This window comes from Anabrus simplex, chromosome 1 (genome assembly GCF_040414725.1).
Source record: "Anabrus simplex isolate iqAnaSimp1 chromosome 1, ASM4041472v1, whole genome shotgun sequence".
Classification (NCBI taxonomy): Eukaryota; Metazoa; Arthropoda; class Insecta; order Orthoptera; family Tettigoniidae; genus Anabrus; species Anabrus simplex.
Window position 1 is genome coordinate 1,069,983,198 of NC_090265.1, and position 25,127 is coordinate 1,070,008,324.

Here is a 25,127-nt window from a genome sequence, read left to right on the forward strand (position 1 = left end):
ATAATGTTATTCTGAAGAGAATAAAAGCAAGTGTATTGTTAAGGTGGAATTTTTACGTGAAAGTACCATAATGTTGCTTAGTGTTGTTTATTATTAATAGCTATACAAAAATTTGTCGCTGTCAGCTGCAACTCGTATCAACCAAGCTCGATAGCTGCAGTCGCTTAAGTGCGGCCAGTATCCAGTAATCGGGAGATAGTGGGTTCGAGCCCCACTGTCGGCAGCCCTGAAGATGGTTTTCCGTGGTTTCTCATTTTCATACCAGGCAAATGCCGGGGCTGTACCTTAATTAAGGCCACGGCCGCTTCCTTCCAATTCCTAGGCCTTTCCCATCCCATCGTCGCCGTAAGACATATCTGTCGGTGCGACGTAAAGCAAATAGCAACTCGTATCTGAGTAAACGTATTCTTCAGTAATTTACAGTTTCACATTCACAATGACTTAATAGCCCATTCTTGGCATGAAACATACATCCACACAGATCACATGGAATGGCTGGGGAGGGTGGGGCTGAGCTTGACGGAGCTTCTGTGCTTACAAGTAACTAATCTCATTTTGTTCCGTATTGAAGATACAGTAAGTAAAATTCTTTCTTGAATAAAATTACTGTGCTACTATTCAATACAAACATGTCCCTAATTAGTGTTTATATTCATGTAGAATTTAATCACTACAAAATATAATTGTATTAAATAGGTGGACACAGTAATTTTATTCAAGAAAGAATTTTGCTTCTGTGCTTGTCGTTTATCCTCTTCACGTCGTCGCCATTCCTCTCCAAACACTGTAATTGATTTAGAAACAGTCTAGCGCCAAGGTGTACGATTCTCATCAAATTTATCAAAGGATTGAGTGTTAATTCCAGCTCTTTCCATAGTATGCTTTAGTTGATCCTTGAAATTCCTCAAGGGGGGTCCATGAAGTTTTGTGGCAGAGCAGAGTTCACCATACAGGAGTTGATGAGGAAGCCTGGTTACAGTCATGCTTATAGCATGAGCTTTCTCAAGAACTGCAAGGATGGTGATGTGGTCCTCCCATTTGATTTTCGTGATTCATCTAGTTTTTGCAGATGAAAGCATTCTAGCTTTTTGATATCCTGATGGTAGAGGGTCCAAGTTTCACAACCATAATGCAGTGTTGATATGACAACGGCATAGTAAACTATGATCTTAGTATGCATTGTAAGGTCCTTATACCTTGCAGTCCCAATGTTGCTTTAGATTATTTTTTTATTTTTTTCTTTTCAAAAATGCTATCTGTTCTGGGCGTCGTCCTAGAAAGATCTTTTACCCCTACTTGCACCATATACAATGCGTGTATTTTGTAAATGTCGGAAGTGTCCAGTGTTAAATGTGAGGAAAGGAACGTTAAGGACGACACAAACACTCAGTCCCCAGGCTATGGATATTAATCATTTACAATTAAAACCCCATGGTTCATGTTTGTGGGTTACTGTAGTCACGTCCTAGTTCGTGAACCATGGGCAACAGCTGAGTGGCCTAGTAAGTGGTCCTGAGAGTCGGGATACCAGTTGCTATGGAATGGGAGTGGGCATCTCGGACATATTCTGAGTCATGGCCCTCCTTGTGCTCAGGCGGCTAGGACTATACAATTCACCGGCGGTCCATAACCTCACTTGGACTATGTGCAAGTAGGGCAGCATCCTGCTTCATGAATTTACCGAGCTCAGAACACTTTAAGCAAGCCTCGGACCTATGGGAGTAATGGAGTCCCACTCCCATTTGACAGGCGAGGGACTCCTTGGAAACAACTTGGCAAACGAAATGGAATTCGATGGGGAGCTATCAATATTAATGGGGCTTATGGAAGAAAGAAGGTAGAACTGGCTGAGTCAGCAAAGAGGATGCATCTGGATGTGCTAGGAGTAAGTGATATTCGGGTAAGGGGAGATAATGAGGAAGAGGTAGGAGATTATAAAGTGTACTTGACGGGTGTTAGAAAGGGAAGGGCAGAGTCTGGGGTAGGGCTCTTTATCAGGAATACCATTGCATGCAACATAGTTTCTGTTAGGCACGTAAATGAGCGAATGATGTGGGTAGATTTGTCAGTGGGAGGAATTAGGACAAGAATTGTGTCCGTGTATTCACCATGTGAGGGTGCAGATGAGGATGAAGTTGACAAGTTTTATGAAGCATTGAGTGACATCGTGGTCAGGATCAACAGCAAGGATAGAATAGTGCTAATGGGCGATTTCAGTGCGAGAGTTGGGAATAGAACTGAAGGATACGAAAGGGTGATTGGTAAATGTGGGGAAGATATGGAAGCTAATGGGAATGGGAAGCGTTTGCTGGACTTCTCTGCTAGTATGGGTTTAGCTGTTACGAATACATTCTTCTAGCATAAGGCTATTCACCGCTACACATGGGAGGCTAGGGGCACCAGATCCATAATAGACTATATCTTAACAGACTTTGAATTCAGGAAATCTGTTAGGAATGTACGAGTTTTTCGCGGATTTTTCGATGATACAGACCACTATCTGATCTGTAGTGAATTAAGTATCTCTAGGCCTAGGGTAGAGAAAGTGAAATCTGTCTGCAAACGAATAAGAGTAGAAAATCTCCAGGACGAGGAAATTAGACAGAAGTAAATGGATATGATTAGTGAGAAGTTTCGAACAGTAGACAGTAAGCAGGTTCAGGATATAGAAAGTGAATGGGTGGCATACAGGGATGCTGTAGTAGAAACAGCAAGGGAATGCCTAGGAACAACTGTGTGTAAAGATGGGAAAAGGCGAACATCTTGGTGGAATGATGAAGTGAGAGCAGCCTGTAAACGTAAAAAGAAGGCTTATCAGAAATGGCTCAAAACAAGGGCCGAAACAGACAGGGAGTTGTATGTAGATGAAAGAAACAGAGCAAAACAAATAGTTGTTGAATCCAAAAAGAAGTCTTGGGAAGATTTTGGTAATAACCTGGAAAGGCTAGGTCAAGCAGCAGGGAAACCTTTCTGGACAGTAATAAAGAATCTTAGGAAGGGAGAGAAAAAGGAAATGAACAGTGTTTTGAGTAATTCAGGTGAACTCATAATAGATCCCAGGGAATCACTGGAGAGGTGGAGGGAATATTTTGAACATCTTCTCAATGTAAAAGGAAATCATCCTGGTGGTGTTGCAAACAGCCAAGCTCATGGGGAGGAGGAAAATGACGTTGGTGAAATTATGCTTGAGGAAATGGAAAGGATAGTAAATAAACTCCATTGTCATAAGGCAGCAGGAATAGATGAAATTAGACCTGAAATGGTTAAGTATAGTGGGAAGGCAGGGATGAAATGTCTTCATAGAGTAGTAAAATTAGCGTGGAGTGTTGGTAAGGTACCTTCAAATTGGACAAAAGCATAATTGCACCTATCTATAAGCAAGGGAACAGGAAGGATTGCAACAACTATCGAGGTATCTCATTGATTAGTATACCAGGCAAAGTATTCACTGGCATGTTGGAAGGGAGGGTGCAATCAGTCGTTGAGAGGAAGTTGGATGAAAACCAGTGTGGTTTCAGACCACAGAGAGGCTGTCAGGATCAGATTTTCAGTATGTGCCAGGTAATTGAAAAATGCTACAAGAGGAATAGGAAGTTGTGTTTATGTTTCGTAGATCTAGAGAAAGCATATGACAGGGTACCGAGGGAAAAGATGTTCGCCATACTGGGGGACTATGGTAGATTATTAAAATCAATCAAAGGCATTTATGTTGACAATTGGGCTTCAGTGAGAATTGATGGTAGAATGAGTTCTTAGTTCAGGGTACTTACAGGAGTTAGACAAGGCTGTAATCTTCCACCTTTGCTGTTCGTAGTTTACATGGATCATCTGCTGAAAGGTATAAAATGGCAGGGAGGGATTCAGTTACGTGGAAATGTAGTGAGCAGTTTGGCCTATGCTGACGACTTGGTCTTAATGGCAGACTGTGCCGAAAGCCTGCAATCTAATATCTTGGAACTTGAAAATAGGTGCAATGAGTATGGTATGAAAATTAGCCTCTCGAAGACTAAATTGATGTCAGTAGGTAAGAAATTCAACAGAATTGAATGTCAGATTGGTGATACAAAGCTAGAACAGGTCGATAATTTCAAGTATTTAGGTTGTGTGTTCTCCCAGGATGGTAATATAGTAAGTGAGATTGAATCAAGGTGTAGTAAAGCTAATGCAGTGAGCTCGCAGTTGCGATCAGCAGTATTCTGTAAGAAGGAAGTCAGCTCCCAGACGAAACTATCATTACATCGGTCTGTTTTCAGACCAACTTTGCTTTACGGGAGCGAAAGCTGGGTGGACTCAGGATATCTTATTCATAAGTTAGAAGTAACGGACATGAAAGTAGCAAGAATGATTGTTGGTACAAACAGGTGGGAACAATGGCAGGAGGGTACTCGGAATGAGGAGATAAAGGCTAATTTAGGAATGAACTCGATGGATGAAGCTGTACGCTTAAACCGGCTTCGGTGGTGGGGTCATGTGAGGTGAATGGAGGATAGGTTACCTAGGAGAATAATGGACTGTTATGGAGGGTAAGAGAAGTAGAGGGAGACCAAGACGACGATGGTTAGACTCGGTTTCTAACGATTTAAAGATAAGAGGTATAGAACTAAATGAAGCCACAACACTAGTTGCAAATCGAGGATTGTGGCGACGTTTAGTAAATTCTCAGAGGCTTGCAGACTCAACGCTGAAAGGCATAACAATCTATAATGATAATGTATGTATGTATGTATGTATGTAATTAAAACCCCCTGACCCGACCGGGAATCGAACTCGGGGCCGCCGGGTGACAGGCGGACACGTTGCCCCCTACACCGCGGGGCGGGACAGGTTAACATGATAATTCAGTACATACAAGCACTAAGCTTACTATTTTCACCCGAATCCCAATGTTGCTGTGAATTAATTACAAATGTAAGCTTCCATAATCAGTCAAAGGATGGCAGAAAAGTTGTATTTAATTTCTCTTACATTAAAAAGTTGCCAGTGGTGTACTACATGGTCATGGAGGATTATATCTTGGTGTTTACATTCTGCATTTCATAGGTGAGAGTGTGTTGCATTATGAGTGTATTTATTTTGTTTGGTGTAAAAAGCTTTAAAAATACTGTATGTACCAGATAAACTTAAATTTAGAAATATTCTTTTTTTATAAATAGATTTGATGTTGTTAATCTAAAGCAACATTGGGACTCAAGGGGGTAAGCTGTGTTACCATATTCTAACCTCAAAACACTAATGAGCAAGATGAAGCATTGTGGTGGGGAACTGAAAGAGATAGAAATTGAGGATATTCTTGAGAAGCTTGTTGACAGAACAATGACTTCGAAGGTAGTGATTCGGTGGTTCGATGGGGAGGCAATCAACTTTATTTCTACATATGTAGGTGTAGACCCAAAAGATAAATGCCAACAATGAAGCCAGTAGGAAAAGAAAACTGTGGAAATAGACTGCCCCCAAGTGGTGAAAAGTATAATCAGTTCATGGGGGGAGTAGATCTATCAAATATGTTGCTTGGGCTATACAGAATAGACATTAGATTCATCAAGTAATATATATGAATTGTGTTTTGGTGTATTAGTGTTGCAGTAGTCAGTGGTTGACTACAGTGATGTAAACATTGAAAGCAGCAAGGAGAAAAATATAGGTGTAAAATTTCAGTTAGAAATATCTCAAGCACCGGCTAAGGCAGAGAAGGTTCTGAATTGAAAGCGTAGCTGGCCAAGTGACAGTCCAATTCCAGAACCCAGTTCAAAAAAGTTTGCTCCAAGACAAGTTGATGATGTCAGGTATGATGCATATGAACACTGGTGTCAGTATGATGCAAAGAAAGGCTGATGTAAATCTTGTCCTACTGGAATCACCCAGCTGACCTGCATAAATGCAGAGTTAATTTGTGCTTGACAGGAGCTAAGAACTGCTTCCAATTTCATAACAAGTAATTGAGGAAACATTACATTTTGATGCATGATTTACTGCTCTGTTTACTTTTGTAGAATTATATAATGTTATATATAGCTTACTTTGTTTGCTAAATCTAATTTTATGTACAGAAGAACATACATTTACACCATGTAAATTGCTCAGTGAAATATGTATGTCAGATTTGAATGTTACCACAGGCTCCCAATGTTAACTGAGAGCAACATGCTGGATTTTCTAAATTTATATGGGAGATTTTGAAAATTGTTAAGAAGCATGATCACTGTGTCCTAAAACAACTGTTCTAAAGGAGAAAAATAATTTGTCCCAATAATAATTTGGGACTGAAAGGGTTATTCATGAAGACATACAGGGTCTTTATTTATGCTTGAGAAGGACTTTCTTGCTCGATCTTGGCCGCCAGTGACAGTTCAGTTGCCGGCTACTGCGCGTGTATATGTACGGCAGAATACGGTGCTCAAAATCATTATCATGCATTTTACTCACCACTTTTACAGTTTATGCTCAAAATCATTATCATGCATTTTACTCACCATTTTTACAGTTTATGCTGAAAATTTTCCCTGTGCACTGCCAAACATAATCGGCATCTCCTAATGAAGTTTTTGGTTACCTGGCCAAGTTCTTCAGCACTGATGGGTGCAATTGCAGCTCTTATATTGTCTTTAAGTTCAGTGTGTGTGGGTTTTTCCCATAAACTACATTTTTTAACATTCCCCATAAATAAAAATCACATGCCGTTAAATCTGGGCTATGGGAGGGCCACAGACTTTTACTTATGATCCTCGTACCAAACACGCTTCAGTAAGGAGATAACGACCTTTACGTCTATTTTTATTGTTTACTGAACCTGTATGTTTGAATCTCTTGGCCAGTTGTTTTATTGTCCGATTGATAGGAATGGGTCTCCCTGGAAATTTTGCTTGAAACTTTTGTCTTGTTCTAGCGCACGATTTTCTGTACTTAACGTAAGTATTGTGCAGATATACACGTTCACGTAACGAATATTTCACATACATTACAGCACTATACACAATCACAATTAAACGCTATACAATACGACATACAGTATGCGGTAGCTTCATTAAACACCTACTATCTCCGAGCTCAGCTCTCAACAACTGCAAGAAGTGCCGGAAACCGCGCGCGCTAGCGGCCGGTAGCGACCTGTCATCAGCAGCCAAGGTCGAGCGAGAAAGTCCTTGCCAAGCATAAATAAAGACCCTGTATAATATATCAAGTAAATGATATTACATAAGACTTGGGACTAGTTTCAGCCACTTAATGGCCATCTTCAGTCAAATAAAAATTAAACAGATTATGTGATAACTAAAACATATGTACCAGTATAACAGACAAAGACAATGTTGCAGGAATAAGTATAACATTAAACTACATATAATAACAAAATTTATGGTTATGATCTTCTTGCCATGATATGATTTAAAGTTCACTTAGGGCCTCAGGCAAAGAAGTAAATCTCTGTCTGATGTAGAACAAGCACTGACTTGCTGGAGGAAGCAAGCAGACCATATAACACACTTTTATTCCTGCAACATTGTCTTTGTTATACATATGTTTTAGTTATCACATAATCTGTTTAATTTTTATTTGGCTGAAGATGGCCACTAAGTGGCTGAAACTAGTCCCAAGTCTTATGTAATATCATTTACTTGATATATTGTATTGAAAATGTGGACCCTCTTGTCAATTTATTCTTATAATTGCACTTCAATATGGAACAAAAATAAAATGTATAGTTTATAATCATGAAGATATGATGGGATAAACGTCCAAATGCTGAGTGGGTAGCACCAATTCTCCTATCCACATCTTGTGAGCAGTTAGCATTTGTTGAGAGGATACTTCCAAGATATAAAAGGGTGGTCCACCTGCTCTAGTGGAATATCTGCAATGGAGATATTGAAAGCTGGGAGGTTCGACGGAGGTGTAGGCTGTGCAAGTACTTTGGTTTTCTGAACATCGATGGAGAAACCAAAACAGTTGCAAGCACTCTTGAAACAACTGTCGGACTGTTGTAGCTCATCAGGTGTGAGAGCAGGTGTGGCAGCGTCATCTGCGTTTTGCAATTCCATAATGGAGGAAATTTTAGTAAGCTTTTGGGAGCAAAGTCTAGCCAGACTGAACAGTCCTGCATTGAAGCGATATCTGACATTTACACCTTGGTTGTCTGTAGATGTTCCGTATAACATGGCAGCTAGATAAAAAGCAAAGAGTGTTGGAGCAAGCACACATCCCTGTTAATCTATGAGTGATTGGAAATGGATCAGAGATAATATTTTGATGGATGATTTGCCCAGACGTGTTATCATAAAGAGCCTTGACTAGATCTAAAACATGCTGTGGACAGCCAAAGTGTTTCAGTACTGTCCACATAGCTGGTCTTGGGACTGAGTTAAAGGCCTTTTCAAGGGCATAGAGCACTAGGTATAAGGGAGTCTGTTGCTCTCTGCATTCTTCTTGCATAGGTCATACCTGTTGTACCTTATCCCCTATTAGTTGAGTGATAATGTCAGCTGTTTCCTCAAAAACCTATTTTAAGCAATGTTTTTATATACAATGAGGCCAATTTTCAAATTCCTCCATTGAATAAATTGTCAGTAGCACAGGATATTTCTGATACATGGATATGTTTTTTCTTGCAATGAAATCTTAGGGCCTGAAAAGCCACATATATCTTAGATTTGGAAGATAGATAATGGTGGAAGAAGATCCATGTTGTGTTGCATGGAGTATGACGTGATTTTTAGATGGACCCTTTGCAGAACACTACGTTAAGTTACTTTGTCCGTACTATGTTCAACCTGTGTAATGCCTGCCAATACATGATTGTCCATTACAGATGAACATCCATCTATCATTGGGTAATTAATAAAGCCATAATCCAGAATGCGAGTTTCGTATTAAGTGGAGTATTTAATCTTCACACTGCCCATGAATGGGGCTATAGAATATTTCTGCGCAATGCGTTAAGGCACTTTCAATTTTCGGTAAACATCTGTATCAGTAAGATCCTTACACCCACTAGAATTTTGCGGTTGAGGGTGACATGAAAGACAAAATAAATTTATCTAGCCTGTATAAAGCAATGATAAGTTTTTTGGACATGGATCCATCAAAATTGTCTTGGTGGTAAAGTTCTCCCCTCCTACAGGCCTGGGTCGGACTCTTCAAACATCTGTTGTAAGCTTCACTGAGGTTACTCAAACAGCTTACACTTCATTTTTTATGGCACCTTCTTTTGTGGGGAATGGCTGTATGGCATATTTGGTTGCGCACTGTTTCAAGTTTGCTAACAAAATGCCAGAAGAGGCAGTTAACATTTAAGAGTACTTGATGCAAGAGACCCATGCCACTAGATTTACTGAGTCTTTAAATAAACTCTTTTGAGAACATACATTTTTGTCATCTCCTAAATTCTATTGCATATGAAGGGATAGCATGTTTCATTTCAATGGTGGTGATAGGTACCTCGTTGTGAATCCTAGGGTAGATCACAGTAATCGCTAGTTGACACACTTCCATTTAGACCAGAGTAACATAGAGCATCAGAGTTCCATCACTCATCAGAATATTGGAATGATGACCACAATGACTTATGCTCCCACCCTCACACTGAAGCAACAACATTATTACAACTGGGCGAGTTGGCCGCGTGCGGTTAGGAGCGCTAAGCTCTGAGCTTGCATCCAGGAGATAGTGGGTTCAAACCCCACTGTCGGCAACCCTGAAGATGGTTTTCTATGGTTCCCCATTTTCACACCAGGAAAATGCTGGGGCTGTACCTTAATTAAGGCCACGGCTGCTTGCCTTCCACTCTTAGGCTTTTCCTATCCCATCGTCGCCATAAGACCTATCTGCGTCGTTGCGATGTAAAGCAAATTGTAAGAAGAAATATTAGTACAATCTGTAATTCACAGTTTTAGGTAGCACAGTCATACCCCTCACACCTTTTATACAGGGTTAGTCACCTAACACTACCACCAGCAATATTTTGGAAAACAACTTTCACAGACAGAAAGTTAGGAGTCGGGCTAATGAAATTAGTGGATACAATTAATTTTAAAATGTGCGGAAGTATACATTTCAACTCAAACTTGTCATATTAATCTCTTTTTTTTCTGCTTTCAATTTATGCTAAAGATAATAGAAGGGTTTACATTTTAAAATACCCCCTGTGGGCGGGGGACGCAGATGAAGAGTACACCCACGGTATCCCCTGCTTGTTGTAAGAGGCAACTAAAAGGGGCCCCAGGGGCTCAACCTGGGAGCATGAGTTGGCGACCACGGTGCCATTAGCTGAGTTCTGGCATTGCTTTCACTTACTTATGCCATTCTCACTTTCATCTGTTCTGTCCGACCTCCCTTGGTCAAATCGTGTTTTTTTTTCGACCCCGACGGTATTAGAGCATTCGAGGCCTAGGGAGTCTTTCATTTTCAAGCCCTTAGTGGTCCTTTCCTTTCTTCATCCGTTACTTCATTTTTCAAAGTGACGGATCTCTTCTTTTTTTCTCTCTCTCCACTCCCTGTGGGTGGGGTACGCAGATGAAGAATACACCCATGATATCCCCTGCCTATCATAAGAGGCGACTAAAAGGGGCGACCAAGGGATGATTGAATTAGAACCATGAAACTACTTGTGATTAGTACTATCACCCGGGGAAAGCCATGAGTCACCTTGACTTGCGAATGGTACCACTATGTTCGGTACACAATAGGTTTGTGAATAGTTGCAACAGCAAATGGTTCACTGTGGGTTTCCAGTACCTGTGATTAGTACCACTATATGCGGAACATCACGGGCTTACGTTATCTGTGATTTGTACCGTTAAGTGAAAAACACCACGGGTCTCGGCATTGCCTGCGATTAGTACCACTATATGAGCGACACTGTTGGTCTGCGTTGCCTGTGATTTGTACCCACTGTGTGAAGAGCACCACGGGATAGTACGAGTCCCAGTGATTAGTACTACTATGTGAGGTGCAGCATGGGTTTGCGTTGCCTACAAGTGGCGCCATTATGTGAGAAACACCATAGGTCTGCGTTACAGATAGTGGGTTCGAATCCCACTGTCGACAGCCCTAAAGATGGTTTCCCGTGGTTTCCCATTTTCACACCAGGCAAATGGCAGGGCTGTACCTTAATTAAGGCCACAGCCACTTCCTTCCCACTCCTAGGCCTTTCCTATCCCATCGTCGCCATAAGACCTGTCTGAGTCTGTGCGGCGTAAAACACATTTTAAAAAAACTAGTGAGTAGTACCATAATGTTTGGAACACCGTGAGTTTACGCTACCTTTGATTAGTACCACAACTTTAGAAATACCTTGGTTCTACTTTACTAGCGATAAGTGCCATTATGAGGGACCGTAGACCTGGATATTGAACCCCGTTAGACAAGAAGCATCATCCATTCAGGATTGTGCTTTGGAAGCAGTCCTTTGTTTAGTCATAGTTTCTGGGAAGGTGAGACATTGCAGGTTGGATCCACTGATTGTTTTGAATTCTGGTCATTGGATTAATTTTGTACTTTTAAATTGTCATTGCATTTCATACCATTAGGGGCCGATGACCTAGATGTTATGCCCCTTTAAACAACAAGCATCATCATCAACACATTTTAAAATACTTAAATGTGTGCTGAAAATTATACTTCTGTACATTTTTTAAAATTTCAAGGTACGGTTTTGCATGTTATTTAAGTTGTTTAATTCAAAATACGGATAATTCGTAATTCGAAGAACAATGCCGGTCCCATTACCGATATTTAGACTTTTAATTCAAAACTGCCTTTACATTATAAAAATTTAGTATTTTACAGAGATTTAAGATCAAAATTTCTCCATGTTACGATAGAATGCATCTTCCAGAACATGTAGGGATAGCTTTCTGCACTTTCACTCACTTTGGTGTGTTTAAATTGTCCATAGTTGCTAAGTTCGAGTGAAATCTTAATTCTTTTGTACTGAGCGCTTTAAGGAACGGTACTATATCACGTAGCAGGAAGTGTGCGAAGAAGCAGAATCTGTGAACAATGGCAATGCCGATGTTTGGCGAAAAAGTGTGGCGCATATAGCCTAATCAATTCGTGCGCACCGAACAATGTTGTCAATGCCGATGAAACTGATTTTTTTTTTTTAAATGCTCTACCCAAGCAGACTTATGGTTTTAAAGGAGAGAAGTGCCAGGGTGGGAAATCGTGCAAGAGTGGGGAGGGTGACTGTACTGTGTTACAATGCAGACGGAAGCGAGACACTTCCGCCCTTCATCATAGAAAAGTTCGATAAGCCACGATGTTTAAAGGGCGTCAGGTACTTTCCGTGTAAGTACAAGGAATCTAAAATGCATACAGTACAGTAATCCAATGAATAAAGCACTTGTACAGGGGAGCCAGGATGAATTTCTCCTCGTCTTTGAATTGTATTTTTTCTTTTGTTGGGTAAGTTTATGTTTACCAGCAAGTTATCTAAGTGCATTATTTTAATACTGTAAATGCACCTTGTTGGATACATTTTGGAAATAGTTTTTTCCATGATATTTGAAAGGTTTAAAACTGTGAATCAAGGTTAATTGCATGCAGGTAACAGGTCTTAGAATATTTTGTAACATGGCAAGGGTTGGCATTTCTGAATTACGAGTTGGCTGTTAATTTGAGAAAACGTAATTTGAAGTCTGATTTTTGCGTCCCATTGAATTTGAATTAACGAGGTTTTACTGTAAATAAATACACTAGTAAGGCAGATTGTTCTTCCACATTTTCATTTACACTATATGCATACTTGCACTAAGCTCTTGAGAGACATTGGCACGTATGTGGCCATTAATTTCATTGCTATATATAAGTAAGAGCTAAAGGTCCTCAAACGCCCAAACCTCACAATAGTTGCCATTATATTCTGTAAGTTGGCAGCAATCACTAACAAAATCTAAAAGTCTGCTATTCGACAGTCGATTGTTTTGCAAGAACTGCGAACGTGAAGATGTCCGTCACTAGGCAACTCATGTTTTCATTATTCTCTCCAGTTTCAGTGAAATATTTATAGAGCTCTAGAAATTCAGAGAATGTAGAACTGAGGTTCAGTTTCAGTTTACGCTGTAAATTACCTCAGAATTTCGTTTTGAGTGTCTGCTAGTATTACATTTGTATGCGTACACATTTGTGGCCATGGTGCAAGAAAGTTCATGAACATTTGACATAACCTATAACAGTTAAAACATTGAAGACATTACTCAGCCTAGTTTTCAGTTATAATTATTCAAGTAATTGTTTACAGTTGTGTATTTCCAATATTAATAGAGGTTCTAGGCTATCAGATGTAGACATTATGTATGTATGTATGTATGTATGTATGTATGTATGTATGTATGTATGTAATGTATGTATGTATGCATGTTCAGTCTTCAGCCCTGAGGCTGGTTGGATCCTCAACAGCTCCACCATCAGCTATCATAGATGGCCTAGGCTCACTGAAGAGGCGTACTAGGGAAATGAGGAGTGAGGTAGTTTCCCGTTGCTTTCCTCACCGAGCCAGAAATTGCTATTACATATTACTCTGCCAAGCCCACCTAAATGCATGCACCAACCGACCCTATGAGCAACATTTTCACACCATTCATAGCAGGGACTGGCTGCAGAAGGAATGGCATTACTAGCATCGCTCATACCTCAGTCACTTTCATATTGTTAAAGCCAAGTATAAGACAGAGACAGATCAATGAAAGTAACACAATTACTATATCCCATACCAGAAGACATAGTGCACTGTAAACACTAGGTCATGTCAGGAAAGGCAAGTATAATACATACTCTAAATGATCCAAACAGTTCCGACATAGAATTTATTGACAGTGAAGAGGAATGTGATGAGGCTCTGCATGAATTCATTCAATGTGGAAGTGAATTATCTGAGCAGGAAACAGAACTTGCAGACGATGCCATGGACAAAAATAATGGGTCCAGTGTTGCAGCTACTGTTCGTGGTAAAAGTAATAATGACAGGAGTACTGACAACCAGATGGGACCCTTACACACACTAGGACCATCAGGTGGCGGTAACCAAGTCAGCAGTGCTACAGAATCCCTTCCAGCCACAGCTGCTGCTTCAACATCAGCTGTAACTACAACTTTACCATTCATTCCAGTCACAAGAGATCTACACTGCTGTTTGTAGAAAGTGAAACACTCAGAAGCAATGGTCTGAAACATGCCAAAAGCAGAGGACGTGTAGAACAATGGAATCATAATAAGTGTCTTAAATTGCAGAGAGATGACGTGCACGTAGGCTCAGCAGTGCCCTTCTGTGGGTGACCGACCAGGGCAGTGTTACGTAACGCTCAGTCAGTGCGGAGCCGTCATACGAAGTGGAAACGTGTACCTAAGTGCCACTATGCCTCGCCGACCTCACAGGAGGGAATATCAGCATGTGAGTGCGTTCGAACGGGGCAGCATGATAGGGCTCCGGGAGATGGGTCTGTCATTCCATGACATTGTGGCTCGTACAGGGTACGCTGCTTCAACAGTGAGGCGTATGTGGAACCAGTGGAGAGAAGAGGGCCGTACACTGGACGATACAATGTGACCACAGCGTGAGATGACTGCCATCTTGTCCGCTTGGCCGTAACGGACAGAACAGCTTCGTCCACGGTGTTGGCTCGACATTGGAGCCCTGCAACGGGTGTGGGGATGTCTGCATCGATGGTTCGACACCGTCTTCTGAGGGCCGGACTGGTGGCACGCATGCCATTGTGCCGGCTTCCATTGACCAACAACTACCAACGCCGTAGACTGAAATGGGCACGTGAACACTGTCACTGGCGTGCTGAGTGGCAAATTGTAGTGTTTTCGGAGGAGTCTCACTTTAACTTGTCCTACAGTGATGGCCGCATACGCGTTAGACGCCGCCGTGGTGAACGCCATCGGGCAGACTGTATTGTTGAGCGGCATAGCAGACAAACGCCAAGTGTGATGGTTTGGGGCGCAATTGCCTATAACATGCGATCTCCCCTCCTACGTCTTGAGGGCAATCTGAACAGCTACCGCTACATCAGGAAGTTTTTACAGCCCGGGGCACTGCCCCTCCTGCACACCATGAATGTAAGTTCTGTAATTGTAATCATTTGTCACTCGTCATGTCCCTAATATGTAGAATAAATTGCATTGTGATCACAGCTCTCAGTCTTGGTGTTTCACTTTCTACAAACAGCAGTGTAGTATGGTATCCCAATAAGGACAATGGTCTTGCAGGACAACCTCCGGTCTTCCTCAGTCTTTACCGCTATAACATTGGTACAGGTCCAGGAACTCCTTATGCTTATCACACTAGCTTGTTTCCTGAACTTATTATTGATGTTACAGTAAAGGAAACTACTCAGTACGGAATTCAGGAAGGTGATCATAATTTCAGCACATCTGTAGATGAGGTAAAGGTGTGCCTAGCTATTAAGAAAAGCTTAGGTAGACAATTGATACGTAACCTGCCACTTGGACGACAGCTCTAAATTCGGATCATTGGTGACTGATTAATTAATTGACTGAATTGAAATGCATCAAATATTCCCCCAGGACTGTTATCATAGAATGCAATCCTATATTACCTGTTTCCTTTACCACACTAGTTCATAGAAAATATTTATATTTTGAATTATCCACAAATTGTTTATCTAAATATAGGGTTTTTCTAGATAGTATTGGTCTATTACCCAAAGTAAAGTATTCTGTTCGTTATTATTGACAGCTTAGCAACTCGATACGATAATCAAAAGGTTATGTTTATGTATTACAGGCATGTTTACATGGAACCGATGCGTCGGCCATGTTGTTTTTGTATTAAGGTCTGATATTATTGTATAATGAGCCTCCGTGGCTCAGACGGCAGCGCGTCGGCCTCTCACTGCTGGATACCGTGCTTCAAACCCCGGTGACTCCATGTGAGATTTGTGCTGGACAAAGCGGAGGCGGGACAGGGTTTTCTCCGGGTACTCCTGTTTTCCCTGTCATCTTTCATTCCAGCAACACACTCCATTATCATTTCATAGCATTTATCACTCATTAATAATAAATCACCATTTTAATAATAGCCTGTATATGTTTTATTCATTACATCCCTGACCTTGTCAATGACTGGAAAACAGGTTGCAGGTTTTCATTTTCATTATTGTATAAAAAAATAGATGGTCTTGGTCTGCCCTAAACCGGATGAACGAATGAACCTGGAGGCAGAGAGCGGCCTCTGACTTCCTTGGCTCGCTCCAACCTTCCTGCTCTTTTGAACGACTCTCTGTTAGGAGTGGGAGCGAATGAGCTAGCTCCCTCAAAAGAGCTAGTTCGACCGATCACTACTAGTGGAAACAATCCCTCTATGCACTCCTTATACCGGCCAAGACCAACAACAATTACATCAGACTATAACCCAAAAAAAAACGGCGGACATCAGTGGGCGACATGAGAGGTTAAAGGGAAAGATTATGTATGGTTATTCTGAGTCACCTGAAGAAAACATCACAAGTTAGGCGTCATGAAATGCAACTCATCAACTCAAAATATTAATAATTATGCACGAAAAGGAGAATTATTTTATCAACATCTGGTTGAAAATGACGCACATTATAAAAATATTATACGTGTAAAATTCTGGACAGCAAATAAGATAAATAGATGTCAACTGATAACATTATTAACCTTACATGAAGTACAATGTAACATCAATTAACCACACACCATTTGGTAAAACATGGAAACAAATGCATTTCTTGAACAATATTTCAACTCGCCACAATCCACTTGAATTGTTGAGTAGATACAATGATATTAAGTATCACAAATTTTGTATGATAAGGATGCCCTATAGCATTTTAAAGGTTATAAATGGGTATAATTTTCAATTAATAATATTCAAATTTCCGAAAATATTTGATAACAATACGACTTACACAAAACAAAAACATGCTAACACTCAAACGTCAAACTGCCACCATTGTGGGCAGTTTCGATGGATCGGTTAAGGTCTAAGGTATTGTAGTTGGTCTTGTACCAGCCTTTACAATCGCTTGTGAAGCCCAGCATATAGCTGTAATTGGAAAGATTAACCGTAATGCCGCTGGAGAGCTGGCCTCCTAAGTCACTGACAGGAAGCTCTATACCTCAAAGGGAAAAGTGTGGATTGAATCTTGTTTCTATACGGTCCATAAAAAAATAAAAAAAATAAAAATTCAGTCTTTCAGATAAGCCTTGTAATGCTATGATTGCAACTTTTCATAGAAATGTTTGCAGCACTGAGTGATTGAAATGATTATCTGTTGAGACACATTGTCCTGCTTACTTGATTGAAAAGTTGCTTATGTTATTTGTTAGCTTTTAATCAGCATTACAATATTCTTGTGGTTAATTCCTTTTGTATATGCATTGTATTAAAATACACATTCCTGCACTGCAGACCACGTCTCCAGTTCCAGTCTGAGTGGCTCAAACGGTTGAGGCGCTGGTCTTCTGACCCCAGAGATTCGATCCTGGCTCAGTCCAGTGGTATTTGAAGGTGCTCAAATACGACAGTCTCGTGTCTGTAGATTTACTGGCACATAAAGGACTCCTGCGGGACTAAATTCCGGCACCTCGGGGTCTCAAAAAACCTCTAAAAAAGTACGTAGTGGGACATAAAGCAAATAACATTATTTCAATTTGATTTTGAGTATTCACATTGTTCTACATTTGTAAAGCAAATTGGTTGATCTTCTGATTATCATTCAACCTGATTTTGTATGTAATTTCAACATTTAAGCTTTCACGTTTTTAACTTGGCTATACAGGGAATAAATCAATTAACCCTTTCACTCTCCGGTTTTGTGAAGCCCTAATTATTTGAAGGAACTTTTTTAATAGGAACAAAGAACTGGCCGAAATACTGCACAAATCCTTTGCCTTCTCTTCTGCCATATACCCTACTGGCAGATTCAAAAGTTTGGATACTCAAGTTTAAACTTGTATTACTGGTATTAAAAAAGTGAATGGGTGCACCAATCTCCAACCTAATTGCACTAAATTATAGCTCTATCCTTTCTATGTTTAACAGTGGTATACAACTTTTTTGTCATATTTATTTTTTTATGGACAAACCTCGACTTTAAAACTATGTAACATCAAAATGTGTCATCCAAACGTGATAATATTTTAATGTATGTTAGCTGTAAATGTCCTAAACAAGATTTCAAACTAAGTAATAACACTAGCCTGCAAAATAAAACTTTTTTTGTGCGGTAAAAACGAAACTAGGTGGGTTTTATGAATTTCTTAACGCAGAATTCGAGAAAAAATGAGTTTTGGCGAATCACATCTGGTTTGGTGGCAATTTTACAAAATATTATTTTGTTCTTACGTAAAATTGTTGATACTTAGTATTGATTAAATTTGATGTATTAATGTAAATTTCAGCTTTCAAAACGCAATCATATTTTTCATGCATTGAATACATATAAATGCTGCTTTGTAAGCAAGTAGGTAGTATGTATTATATTTTTAATGTATATTGAAATTCGTGAAACTGAAGCATAAAGCGCCTATTTAGTTTCGACTGTACAGTTGCTTTTAAATTAATATAACCGTACCTTGAATAAAAATTACATGGTTAAACATGCATAGTTTTGTTACTTACATTATGTGCAGGTTAGATTCACACCTCCGTCTTTTCCCGTTTCCCGTGGAATTTCCGGGTTTTTGAAGTTCTTGAATGATCTCTAGAAGGGTCGTCTCGGGCAATCGACCAACAGTAATCGGCCATCATATTCACATCCCAACGTCCCTGATAGCGTCGTTCTGCATCTTTGAGATCCTGATGAAACCTTTCACCTTGTTCTTCACTGACAGCTCCTAAATTTAGAGGGAAATAATCCAGATGCGAAGCTAAGAAATGAAGCTTAAGGCTCATATTACAACCGAGTTCCTTAAACTTTACCAACATTTTCTTTACAATTTCTTTGTATTGAGGGTCCTTAATGTTACCAAGGAATTTAGTCACTACATCTTTGAATGCATTCCATGCCTCTTTCTCAATTTTGGTCATCGTGTCTGTGAAAATTTTATCCTTCATCTGTTTACGAATCTGTGGTCATCAAATACGCCTTCTTTGATTTTTGCATCTAATAATGAGGGAAATTTAGTGGATAAATATTGGAAGCATAGGCTACTTTTATCTAATGCCTCGACATACAGTTTCATCAATCCAAATTTGATGTGCAAGGGTGGAAATTTTTTTCACGGTCAATAAGACTTACATTCAAGACATTTTTGGATTCTGGTTGTAGTTGTTTCCTTCATGTCCAATTCACTGTATCCCAATGTTTATCCCGTGCCCTGCTATCCCATTCGCATAGGAAACAGGGAAATTTAGTATAGCCTTTTTGTTGTCCCAGCAACAATCCAATGATCTTCAAATGACCGCAAATTTGCCACCCATGCTCTTGATATTTAATTTTTCAAGCACCAACTTTAAGGTCTCGTATGTTTCAGACATTTTTGTGGAGTGTGCAAGTGGGCGGATGCCAGAACATTTGTATTATGAAGCAAAACAGCCTTTAAACTTATTTTGGAAGAGTCAATAAAAACACGTCACTTACTAGGATCATATTCTTTCTCTCCCAATCGACGTAGAAGATTTGAAACATCCGTACAAAATACAAGTTCATCTTCTTGAGTATAATACTTTCAGACTGTTATCTTTGAAAGGAAACTGCTTTATCAGTCCATCATAAACATTGCATAAGGGCTGGGGCTTTTAACATGTCTGATTATTCAAGTGGTCTAAGATGAAAGACAAACTCTCAACTGTCTTATCTTCAATCCTACATACCTCGCGGTCTATTGCGTATCTGGGGGAGTTTGTTATGAATTTACCAGGAAATCCCTAACTACAAAATGAAAATTTAGACAGCAATAAACCTATAATAAAATGCAAACAACAGCAAAACAAATCACATAATTTTATTCTAAAAAATGTTGCGCGAGAACATCCCTCAACATTACATCTTACGAATTCATGCAGGTACTAAAACACCGAATTGCGTCAAAACTAGATGTGATAGGAAAAAAATAGCATCATTTTCGGAATCAGGGCAGCGATTTCCATAAGAATTACATATTTTCTATTTTACCGCAAAATCACGTTGGCTAGTGTAATCGTATGGCGTCAGCTACCAGGTAGAGACATTTTAATTTGACGCCATCTGGCTGTCTGCTCATCAATTTTGACGGTCTGTTTTACTCTAGGCCTACTAGATGGCAGAAACCAAATCTCTCTGGGGTGGCTATGGCCGAGTTTTAATGAATTTTGTTGGGTAAACACCAAATATATTACCAGAGATCTTTTACATGCCGACATATGACATGGAGTGTCGAATAGACTTTTTATCTGCCCTTCAAAAATCTGACTACCTCTGATGAGTTTGAACCTGCTGTCTTGGGATCCGGAGGCCGACACACTACCACTGATCCACAGAGGCAGCTGTTTCAAACTTACGAGAGTTTATCATCATAGATTAAAAAGCTATTTTCAATTCAGTATGTAATAGGATTCTCCCTGCAAATTCGGACAAATCTGTAGTTAAGTGCTGCAGTTACTATTTTCACAATGTACTGTATAATTATAGAAAAACATATACTCAGACGGTTGAGGCACTGGCCTTCTGACCCCAACTTGGCCGATTCGATCTTGGCTCAGTCCGGTGGTATTTGAAGGTGCTCAAATACGTCGACCTCGTGTCTGTAGATTTACTGCCCGAGTGCCAAGCGGGGAATACAGCTACACTCTAGCTGCCTCTAGAGCGCTGTGTTGCTGCGCTCAAGGTAGGCCATGCTTTATTAAGTAGATACTTACCAATTCTCTCTTTAAAACAGGAAAATACTGTATTCAACTAAATTAAACATTAACTATTTGCCATCATCTTTTTTTTCGTAAGAGCTTTGGATCTCCAATGACAGGTTTAAAATCGTGAGCTGCTTATTGTTTAAAAGCACTGTCATTGACTTTTTTATGTACATAATATTTAAACATTAGATTTAATCATTGGCATTGGCATATGTACAAAATGGGGTAAACAATTCATAGTTACCAAATTTCCTCATCAGAGGTATTGGTTCCTGCCAAATCAGAGCTCAAATCCATGTTAATTATAATGGGTTCCACTGGAGGGGTGTTGATAGGAAATTTGTCGTTATCTCAATAATTGTACTCAATTTTCTGGGTGTTCTGAATACATTTTTTCCATAATTCAAGAGTTATTAAGAGCAAAGCTTCAGTGCATAGGTCTTTCATTATTTCTATGCTTCTCCGTCTTTCGGTGGCATTGGTAATGTTTACTTTTGCTACTTTCCCCATAACATAAATGAGCTTGATTGCCACTTCAGAATGGAGTAGTTTTGTTAGTATGTCAAGCTTTCTTTGAGGTGTCGTGAAGTGCGATCTAGCATGTCAATTGTTATAGCTCTGATTTGGTGAGCTAGTCACCTTTCAACATAGAGCGGTGGTGAAATATTTCTCTCTGTAAGGCAAGATATGATCTGCAATGGTCAACAACAACAATGGCTAATTTGGCTGGCAAAAGGCTTAAAATTTTCTTGAAGCACTCATCGAAATGGGCACATTTCATTCAGTTGTGGTAATCGCTACTTCCTTAATTACCAAGAAAACAGCTCAGCACCAGATAAAATCCATCGCAAGAATTGTGATCTCTCCTTCTGAAAACTGAGATCTCGAAGGCATTTTGACCCCAAATAGGAAAAATAAATACGGTATCACTGAGAATGTCCTTATGATGAATTCCAGATGATTCAGGCCTGAGCTGATATGTGTCATATTGGTATGAATGTTTGTCATGAAAAATTTTTGTACTATGTAATCCAGTAGAACACAGTAGAACGCAGTAGAACACAGCAAGTCTCCAGACATATTGGTACAAGACCTCCCCAACAACAATAACTACAACCACATAACGAACATAGACGAGAGAGGTGTCGCCACCAACGGCTCCTAAATTTAAACTCAAGACCTGCAGTTTATTATATAAAAATTTACTGGAGTATATCACAGTTGGATTACATAGTACAAAAAATTTTCATGACAAAGGTTCATACCAATATGACACATATCAGCCTCAGAACAATTTCGAAGATTACCTCATACAACTAAATCAACATGACACAGAAGCAAAGGAACCACACAGAAGATAGAAGAATGGAATCTATGCAATACGAACTTAAATTTTAATAAGTGTCTAACTTATACCAAATTTTAATGTGATAAAACTTTTTAAGTGTTTTATATTGTGGCCCATATGTTTTAATGTGTTTTATGTACTCATGTCCTAACTTATTGTAACCTTCACCTTTGACCACAGACATTTTAACTTCACACTACTGTATATTGTATTTCCATCCCCCATTAGACATCCAGATGTCTAACATAACAACAACTTGTGATTTTATCTAATGGCTGGAAATTAATCTGTACTAGCTGATGATGGCCGTAAAGGGCTGAAACTGGTACCTACTAGTGTAATCTATTTGCAAAAAATTAAGTATTGATTGGTGGAAAAACACATTTCTTGTCTATACATTGAATCTATCAATACGGAAAATGAAACTTATAAATAACAACAGGGAATAGCCTTACAACATTAAGCATGTACATGTGAGTGCCACTTAGCTTTGAGGAAGCATACCTGCCTGTCCAAGGGAGAACCAGGGTTTGGGTCCTTCTCTATGCATTACTTTTAATTTTAGCTTTTAGGGAGTTGAGCTAACCAAATACCTGTATATTCCTATTCATTGCAAAACCTGATATTGTGCTTTTAATTACAGTAGCATGCAAATTAATCCGAACACAGTCATTTCTAAGACAATTTGGCGGAATTGTGCGTTCCCCCTTTCAACCTGATTGCATTATAGCTGTACAGTGGCATTATTATTAACATTATTGGGCATTCTTTATAACACAGTAACTAGTTCAATGTCTCCGGTCCTGTACGTTTTCAGTCTTGTATTGTGTTATTGTACTACAAACTGATAATGGCTACCACCACATGGAAACTTTAAAAAATTGTGATATTAGCTAATCAGACCTCTATGGCACAAAGTCATATTGCTTCATAATGTGGTGTTGGTGTGGCTCTGATAAATTTGAATTTGAAGCCATATCGAATAATCAGGTAATAAGAAGAGTAAAATAAATCCCAGGCTCTCAGCTGTTGACTTAAACTAGGATTTAAGTCAGAGTGAGCAAAATATTCATGTTAAAACAGTTTACTGCAGACTGTTGGAGGCAGGAGATAGAGGTGGTGTTTTTTGTTTTAAGAGGAAGTACAACCAGGTAACCATCCTTTCTGAACAAATTAAGTGAAAATAAAATTCAAACTATTTATTAAAAACAGAAATTTGGAAATGAATTAATGATTAAGCCAATAAGGACACTAAAAACTTGAAATTTAGAAGCCCTTGATTAACCCATTCTCACACATAAAGCAAACGACGAGATCAGCAGTATACTTGTTGTTGGCTAGTATGAGTCTCCTGCAAGCCAAGGCTCTGTCGTAGGTCAGGATGTGGGCCACAGTGAATTCAGCACCACAAAGAACATACCTCCTTAGGAGATGAGAGTGCATAGACCTTCCATGACCTGTCCTCAGCCTACAAAAAACTATGGCCTCTCTCCATGAAGGTCAGAAAAAGGACCACAACATGGCACTTGTCTTCTTAATTGCTCTCAACTTGTTGGAATTCAGATAGTTAGCCATCCCAATGCCCAAGATGATTCAACATAGCTGAGAACAAATATCCATAGCAGGTACATTCATAGGTCTAGGTGGTAAGTAGTGCTTCTTTTGCAGCTTGAACCGCAAGTTCTTTTCGTGCAATCTCAATGTGGCTTGAAAGCCACGCAAAGGTGATTCTGGTGCGAGCATAGCACAACCAGACTAGAAGGTCATAAATCTGCTTCACCAGTGAGTATGCAAGAAACAGGTATCAATAGACGGCAGAGAGCTTAACACAGTCAGTACACATGAAAAAGTGACATGTTTCGTCACTCACCGCAGCCTGCAGAGCTTCTAAGATGGCAAAGAGCTCTATATTATATACACTACAGACATTGGGAAGTGAAATCTTGGTGATAACATTACCGGAGACAAAAGAGCATCCAACATTTTCTCCTATCTTAGAACCGTCCATGAAGACACATCGCACGTCCGGATACTGGTGAACAAAGTCCTGGGAATACCTCTGATGGGCAGAGGCATTCATGATCACCTTGCATCTACAGACTAGATCTAACCATGCATCCGGCTGGAGGTACCTCGCTAGGAGTCCACTGAAGACAACCAATGATAGCCACATCCAACTCACAACACGAGCTATCAATTTGAATCTCAACCGGTCATGTGGCATTTAGCCAGTTTTTTGTGCCTCTGCTGGTATTGGATATTAAACCATGTATGTTGTGTATTCAGCCCGAAGGCTGGTTTGATCCTCTGCAACACCGCCAACAGCTGTCATAAATAGCTTAGGCGTTGCTGAAGAGGCGTACTAGGGAAATGAGGAGTGAGGTAGTTTCCCGTTGCTTTACTCACCGAGCCAGCCCTTGCTATGACATATCAGTCTGCCAAGCCCACTGAAATGCATGCAACAACCGACCCTATGAGCGATATTTTCACACAATTCATAACAGGGACTGGCTGCATAAGGAATGGTATTACTAACATCACTCATACCTCAGTCACTTTCATATTGTCAAAGCCAAGGATGAGACTGAGACAGGTCAGTGAAAGTAACAAATTTGATATAGCCCATACCAGAAGACATAGTGCACTGTAAACACTACATCTTGCCAGCAAAGGCATTATTAAACCATATATGCCCAGAATTATTTGTGGTTCTAAAAATCAATGAAACTTTTTGTATTACTTCATTTAGACTTAATAGAGCCTGGAATGTTACAATTCCATGATTTGTGTCCCTTGGGCAGTAAATAATGCCTGTTGCAAAATACAACCATGGGCAAATCCAGTATCATTTTACACTGAATTAAGTATCTTAGAGTTATCTATTTATTTTGTTACTCATTATCTTAATAAAACTATTATCAAAGGGCATTTTGTACACAAAATTACACCCTCTAAGTGGGAAACCAATGC